The 8,177-nt window shown below is 40.7% G+C and overlaps 1 long non-coding RNA gene across 1 annotated transcript; it reads left to right on the top strand.

The window, feature by feature from the left end:
• Window positions 1-5,053: 5,053 nt before the first annotated feature.
• LOC125615073 lies at window positions 5,054-7,748 on the top strand. The gene is made up of 2 exons (XR_007345621.1): window positions 5,054-5,449; window positions 5,868-7,748. It is a non-coding gene; the product is annotated as an uncharacterized LOC125615073 (long non-coding RNA).
• Window positions 7,749-8,177: the final 429 nt, after the last annotated feature.

Below are 8,177 nucleotides of genomic sequence, written 5' to 3'. Positions count from 1 at the left end.
AGGCATTCACTCTACCTTCTTACTTGTCTTGAGTCCTAGTTTTGCTAAGGTAGAATATGCCCCATGCCATTCATGGAGGTATAAGAAGTGTTTGCCCACAGCCTCTTTATAATGATGACTCTAGTGACGTGACTTTTTACCTTTGCCCCGCCCACCTTCTTCCTGCCTAAAATGGGAATGCAATTTTAGATACAGCAGTTACCCTTCAACCGTGGAGATACAGCATGTGTCTATGCATCGGGTGTGTATTTCTGCTGCAACAAGCGTGATCACATGCATATACATTGCAGTGAGAAGTGAAATCCTTTATACATGAACCAATTGTTAGGTCTGGACCTGACTTATTAGGAGCAAAAATCCCAGAAGTCCTTTCTCCTCTTCTCTTCAGTAAATAGCATCTATTCATCTTTTTTTTTTTCAATAGAACCCAATTAGGCCTTGATGTAGAGATGGCAGATTAAAATAGTATGATCCATCCACCATGTTCACAATTCCTTTTGTGCATTTACATCTCTAAGGAACGAGATGAGAATAAACAAATTCCTGGCATTTTCTCAAATTTGGGCTCTGGCAACTATCTCCTAATAATTTCCAGAAGAGATGGTGGAAAATGAAGCAATGGTTCATTCTGGGTCAGCTTCCATGGCCAGTGATTGATGTTGGCATCAGAATCATTCCACCGCAAGTGCCTTTAGAAGAGACACGAAGGTGTGGGTGTAACAGCATCATGCCCATGCATTGGGAAAGCATGCAAGACACCAGAGAAGTTTGCAATTTGAAACTTTTTGCTTTTGCTTTCTTTCTTGTTTTGGCTTTGTGGGTTAGTCTTGTTCGAACGATATCTCCAGCTTGCTTCATTGAAATGAATGTCAACGTGGCCTGGGGAATTACACGACTCAAGAGTTTACGTATAGCATCTCTTGCTGTGAAACTAGGAACAGTAACCCAAGGGGACTGTTTGCTACACCAGATGTTTTGTTCTCAGAGCTCTGGTTGCCAAACTGTCCTTTCATATACCAAGAAATGACTGGCTTTCAGAGAGAGCAAAGCCCTCCTTTGGAAAAATTGCAGATTGCATGCAGGGCTAAACCTCAAACCAGCACATCAGGAACTTTAAGGATGGCACCTAGAACCCGTAGGCGGTTTTAAGGACTAGTGGAATCTTCTCACTCATTAGAGTCCATGATACTATTGTGGCTCCTGGAAGCCAACAAGAACAAGGCCTAAAGAGTGATCCAAAGGCAGCATCTGTTAACTTGATTAGTTCAGAGCTTCTCATAAAACCAAATTAAACTGTGGAAAATGCAAAGAAAGAAAAAAACTGTCCATCCTATCCCCTTTTACTGGGGAAATCAAAACTATCCATATGGTAGAATGTTTTAGAAATAACACAGAGTAACATTCAATGGAAGAAAAAACATCAGCCATAAATTCTGAAGGTCTGAATGGCAATAAGAACAGAGTTGGGTGGGGTGCAAGAGAGCTAGTTTGATTTTAATATTGGGAAACTGCACATCTGTGTAAGAAATAATGATTTGGCGACAGTTGAGCTAGAATTCTTTTCAGCCCCCAAACAGAAACGTGAATACAACAGCAGACAGTACAGGAAGTACCATTTTCAAAGTGGAGGGGGGGAATCAATATTTAATAGACCCTGTTGGGGTTTCCCACTTCAAAGAGTTGGTTCCTCCCTCACACCATATACAAAAACAAATTCCAAATAGATTAAATATGTAAAGGCACAAAACTACAAAAGCATTAGAAAAATATTTTTATACTTCTAATTCTAAGAAAGCATACCTCAGCAAGATATAAAATGGAGAAAGTAAAGATGAAAAGATTTGACAGATATGAATATACAAAGATGAAAATTCTGCACTACAAAAGATACCATAAGCAAAGTTTAAAAACAAATCAATTATAGAACAAGGAGAAAAATGTTTGCAGCAAAACATAATACATAAATAAATAATTACCTAGAGTATAGAATTGCTGCAGTCAATTTTTTTGTGTGGGGGGGAGGGTGTTAGGGATTGAACCACAGGGCACTTAACCACTGAGCCACATCCCCAGCCTTTTTAAATATTTTATTTAGAGACAGGGTCTCACTGGTTTGCTTAGGGCCTCACTAAGTTGCTGAGATTGGCTTTGAACTTGCGATCCTCCTGCCTCAGCCTCCCAAGCCGCTGAGATCACAGGCATGTGCCATTACACCCCGCACTGCAGTTAGTTTTTAAAAATGGCCAAACATCTCAACAGTAACATAAAAGAAGATGCAGATTGTGAACAGACTAGAGGAAAAGAAACATGATCATGAGCAAACTTGAAAATAAGCTCAACTCATTTAAATTCTAAAGAGACAGCAAAAAATTACAGCAAAATAGTGCTAATGCCCAATGTTACAAAGAAAGCAGGAGAAAGAGCACTTTTACAATGCCAAAGTGATTATAAACACCTAAATATAGAGACACACAGATACCCCGATATCTGAAATCAGAAATTCTAAGAATCTATCCTCAGAAAATATTAGTGCCAGGATTACAAAGATGTGTCCAACAAGAATAAAAACTTCACTTCAAATTTGTTTGTAAAGGGCAAATAAAATAAAATAAATCTTAAATGTTCATTTAAAATAAGATAGATCTTAAATGTGCATTAACTAACTGGTTCAAGACTTTATGGTAAGGCCACACAATGAAACATGCCACCTCTTATAAATGAAGTGGGTTGACTTAGACACTCTTTAAATTGTATTATTAAATGCAAAGACAAGTTACAGGATATGACATATTGAATTACCTAAAAACCATAGGTCTGACTATGTACATGAAGACACACATTTATAAAGAAGTCCAAAAGGATATACGTATTTAACATTTAACAAGGGTTTTTTCTGGGGAGAGGACGAGGTTGAGGGGAAGGACTGGAAAAGAATATTAAGATTACTTTATAATTCTAAACTTGAGAATTGTGACCAAAAAACACATCCCTGCATTACTCGTGTGCTTTTAAACTTAATTTTTTTACTCTTAGTCTTGAAACCAGAAAGTAATACGTGATCGTTGTTGCAATATTAGAAAATACACAAAATAATAAAGAAAAATGTTTTGAATCTTATGGACTTTCATTATTAGACCTTCTCAAGTCTTATTTTAATGAATATACATATACAGGTGCACACATATACACTATTTTTAATCCTAATTTTCCACTGTAAATATTCTTCACATATATAATTTCTGATAATTACATAATATTAGATTGGGTGAGTTTTTCATAGTTTATTTAATCATTCTTCCATTGTTTGACAGAAATGTTAGCTTTTCATATATATTAAAATATGTGTATGTCAAACAATGGAAGAGAGAGAGAGAGAGTGTGTGTGTGTGTGTGTCTTTGATAAGATTCTACATCCATTAGTCTCTGACAACTCTGGCTCCTTTCCCTAGAAGTAGACTTCTTTTTTTAAATTTATTTATTTATTCTAATTAGGTATATATGACAGCAGAATGCATTTTGATTCATTGTACACAATTGCAGCACGACTTTACATTTCTATGGTTATACACGATGTAGTGTCACACCATATGTGCAATCATACATGTACCTAGGGTAATGACGTCCATCTCTTGCCACCATCTTTTCTGCCCCCAGGCACCCTCCCTCCCCTCCCTCCCCTTTGCCCAATCAAAGTTCCTCCATCTTTCCCATGCCTCCCCCAATCCCGTTAAAAAACAAAAAGCCAAATGTTCTCTCCAAGAAGTAGACTTCTTTTAGTCAAAGGCAGAAAATTTTTAAGTTTTCTTTTTCTGTCCTATTTCAAAGCACTCTGTATAATGTGCATGTAGGAGTACATCACAATGAATTTCACTCTCAAGTGCAACTATAATGCACCAATTTTAAAAAATAACTTTAAAAAGCAAAAGAAATACTCCATACATTTTCTACATATGATTTCGGATAAAAATAATTGAACAACCCTAAAATTATTTATTCAAAGACAAGCCCCACCACCATACTAAGCTGCCTGAGAACCGAGCCTTGGCTAGCCCAGGCCTGGCGATTGTTACAGAATGGACGAAACCTTCTAAGCCTTCTTTCAAGCATCAAGTTCTGCAGAAATACACGGTTTCAGCTAATTATCAGAGAGTGAGATTCCTAACATGATCCTTCCCTGTACAGGGAAGATGACATCAAACTTAGAAAGTAGACAATTAAGTTAAATTGCGCCCATAACTCAGGTGACCTTAAACTCGTCTGAGCTCCAATTAACATGCTCGCAGAATGAGGCTAATCACTTCTGTCCTTCAACAGGGATTCTGGGAGGACCCAGGAACTAATCTTTGAGGTTGAGCTTGAGCACTGCAGACCGAAGACACTTCTTGCAATAAAATGTAAAAGGAAATGTGTTTGTGACCGTCAATGGCTTCCTTCAGGAATCAGCTTCATCAGACTCTTGGGAACACTTATCACTTTACCAACCATCTGGCACAGACATCCCAGCAAAGCCAAGAGTGACCAGAACGGAACCTTATTCTGAGTTCAAGGGACACAGGGCTACATTTTTGGAAAGGAAACACACACACACGGTTTGGGGGTTTAACATGCATCTCGTCTTCAGGCCACCTCTTGAGGTTCTGCAGTGGAAGCTTATGGGAACGGAGGTCCAACAGCCCACGACCCCATCGCTGTGCCCCATTAATCGGGAGTCATGGATGTCTGAAAGTGGTTTTGTACAATGTGACCTCACCCCTGGTCACAGATGACTGGTCAGGAAATGGGCAGCTTGCCCAGGCTGGTCAAGAGTATTTCTCCAGGAACTTGTTTAAAGCCAGCCTCACTCTGGACTGAAGCTGTACCTTGAACCCCGTGATGGAATAATAATCTTCCTCATTAGTTATTAAAAATGGGAATTTTTTTGTATTCCACTGACTTCTGTCCTCGCTCACAGAACAGAATTTACAAGTCATGGTAAGACTAAAATCATTGCCTATTACGTATACCTGGCTCCTCTCTCTTTCCGGGTCTCTCTCCTCTGCTTTCCCTCCCTCGCTCTCTCTGGTCACTGTCTCTGTGATCAATCCCATGAACAAAGGGTAGACACATTCACAAAATACTGATGCTTGTCATGAAGCATTTTCTCCCACTGTGGTGCAGATTTTAAAAAGTATGGATCAGTCTTTCTAATCCACATCCCCCACCCTCAACCAGCTGTTTAAATTTTGTAAGCCAAAAAAAACAAGCTTGTGGTTGAAGAAAGTGGCATGCAGAAGCGGTACACAGATCACATCCTAAGCCAACCGCTCCCTGGGACGCCGCGGAGAACACGCTGTGGGCGGCTTTTCCTGAATACTCGAAGGAGAGATCGGGTCTTTCTAGCTGCCACCCAGGCAACAGAAGCAGGACCTGTGGCAGTTCACCCTGTGTCACCAATGTGAAAAGCCCCCAAGTGAGTATTTTAAAATAATGATTTTCAGAGTTAAATATATGCAGATATTGTCCCTACCACCCAGCATCACCCCTCTACCCATTAGTATCTGAGAAGCTAATCTTGGAGAGTAGGCAGGTGGGATTCTCTGGAAAGAGAGTAGAGGAATGAGAGGGGACATCATTCTTCCTGGTCCCCTCCTGGCTTTCCTGCTCCAAGTTCCTGTTGTTCTGAAGTTACGTAAGACCTTCCAGCAGGCTTACAATAAATCACCCTTTGTTTTGTTATTGCTAAAGTCGGCTTGAAGGGAAGCTCTGATACTTTCAACAAAAGAAGTCTAAATCCTACTGATGGATGCCATTACCCCATTTTTCAATGAGAAAACAGAAAGTCGTTGACATTAAACAGCTTGCCCAAGATCAATTGTTTTCCTCCTCAGGTTTGTCTAACTCTGAAGTCCAGATTCTTTCTGCTGAGCTGAGGAGGGCGGGCTGTCATAGCTGATGGTGGCTGAATCGCCAGGGCGCACGTCTCTGCTGTCTTCAAGAAGTCATCTAATAAGAGAATCCCACTTCTCATCCATTATTCCAATACTCTTGCCGTTCATTTGTCCTTTTATGTTTCTGGTCAGAACTTGAGCCCTGGCCCCAGGCATAGCCCCTGAAATCTCTGGCTGATGGCAGATCAGTGAGAGAAGGATTGGGGAACAGGAGCTTTTGTGTATCTCCTCTTGCATCTGAGGCCAAACAGGATGCTGGCTACTCACCCAGGTATGATTTGTGTACTTAGAGATTAAACAGCAAGTGGCTAACTTCAACCCGGCCCATCCGCCAAAGACCAACACGCTCTATCTTCCCACCCATCTTTTCTCATGCACAGGAATTTCTGAAATGAAGGAAGTGTGCCTCGTCATTGAACAGAATTTATGTATTTAAATTTTATATATTTTTGTGAAAAGTGCAAGAAAGTATAGATCATCTGTAATCCTATAATCCTACCACTCCAAGTGTTAAGAATTTGGTACATATTTTCCCCTGTCCTTTTTCTTATGTATCTGTTTCCTGCAAAGCTGTTATCAAAGTATCTAATTTTGTAACAAGTTCCTTCAAACATTATGTCATAACCATTTTCCACTTTACCCGCACATTATTTACACCCATTAAATTTCAGGGTAGGTCAGTTTTGAGACTGCAGCGTAATTAGGATGGACATTCTTTGCACACAGTTCCTCACTACCCTGTGACTACCCTTGCTTTCTCCAAAGGCCAATATGCTCATTATCAGGAGCTGAGCCAAGCATCCCCTGGAAACCAGGACAGGACCTAGGAGCAGGATAGAAATCCATACACAGCGCTTTGATCCTCGTAAAAGAAATGCAGGGTCACAGGAGGATGAGATCTGATCACCGTGCAGAGGCCACAGTTTGCTGTGTGACATGGTGAGGGTGTCAGGCCACGTCGGCACCAGACCTTGCCAGACCTTGGCTCTTTCCCCTTCTGTCCCCTTGGTCCCCACCATTTCCAGTCTAGTTCCTCCCTCCTCCCCAAAGTCGCAGAACTCTCCAGCACCTTCACACTCATTCCTCCTGCTAATGCTAGCCAGAAGAAACTTCCATGCCTCACAACCGGCCGATCCGGCTCTTTCCCCAGGTTGCACATCGGAGTTCATTTATTCTTTTTAACCAACATTCATTAAGCCTCTACCTTGTGTTCTGTGAGGCTCAAAGAACTAGAAGTATCACAGTAAGAATTGGATTTTTTAAAAATTACCCTTCACATACCGCTTACCTCCTAGGAGAGTTCTCATGTACATTTATTGGAAGGTAAGGGTGTTTCCAAATACCACTTTATTATTAAGGTGGGGTAAAACTTAAAGTGATGTAAATAGTTGAGGGGAGAAGCTTCTAGGTTCCAAATGGCTGAACTAGATCTAAACTCTAGTGGAGTCAAAAGTCGGCCTCATCTCTACTTGCTTCAAGCTACCTTCCTCTCTCACAGAGTTTATGACACATAAAAGCTGCTCATTAATGAATGCAAGTTAAGAGGGAATTGAACAGGGACTGTCTTCGTACCTTAGCCCAGAGCTGAGTAAGCTCTTGAAGCTATAGGTGTTCACACCAATGGAAAACCAATCCCAAATCCAATTTGTAAATAAGAAAGTGTTAGCTGAAAGAGAGAAACACTGGGGCCAGGCACGGTGGCACACGCTTGTAATCCCAGCAGTTTGGGAGGCTGAGGCAGGAGGCTCACAAGCTCAAAGCTAGCCGCAGCAAGGGCAAGGGCCTAAGCAAATCAGTGTGACCCTGTCTCTAAATAAAATACAAAATTTGGCTGGGGATGTGGCTCAGTGCCCTCAAGTTTAATCCTTACTACCAAAAAAATAAATAAATAAAAATAGAGAGAGAGAAGGAGAAACACTGGGTGGTGCAAAAGTGGTTCCATCATTCACCCAGAATCTGGTCATTTTCATGCAAGCCAATCCCTATTGTTCTTTTTATTTTATTTTATTTTATTTATTTATTTGTTCACTTCGATACACAAATGGAGCACAATTTTTCATTTCTCTGGTTGTACACAAAGGAGAGTCACACCATTCGTGCCTTCATACGTATACTTAGGGTAATTCCACCATTTTTCCTACCCTCATGTCCTCTCCCTCCCCTTTATTCCCCTTTGCTCTATCCAAAGTTCCTCCATTCCTCCCGTGCCCACCCCCCTTATGGATCAGCATCCACTTATCAGAGAAAATA

The sequence above is a fragment of the Marmota marmota genome, unplaced genomic scaffold, assembly GCF_001458135.2.
Source record: "Marmota marmota marmota unplaced genomic scaffold, marMar, whole genome shotgun sequence".
Taxonomy (NCBI): Eukaryota; Metazoa; Chordata; class Mammalia; order Rodentia; family Sciuridae; genus Marmota; species Marmota marmota.
Note: the sequence above shows the minus strand (reverse complement) of the source record. Positions and strands in the feature narration are given on the sequence as shown.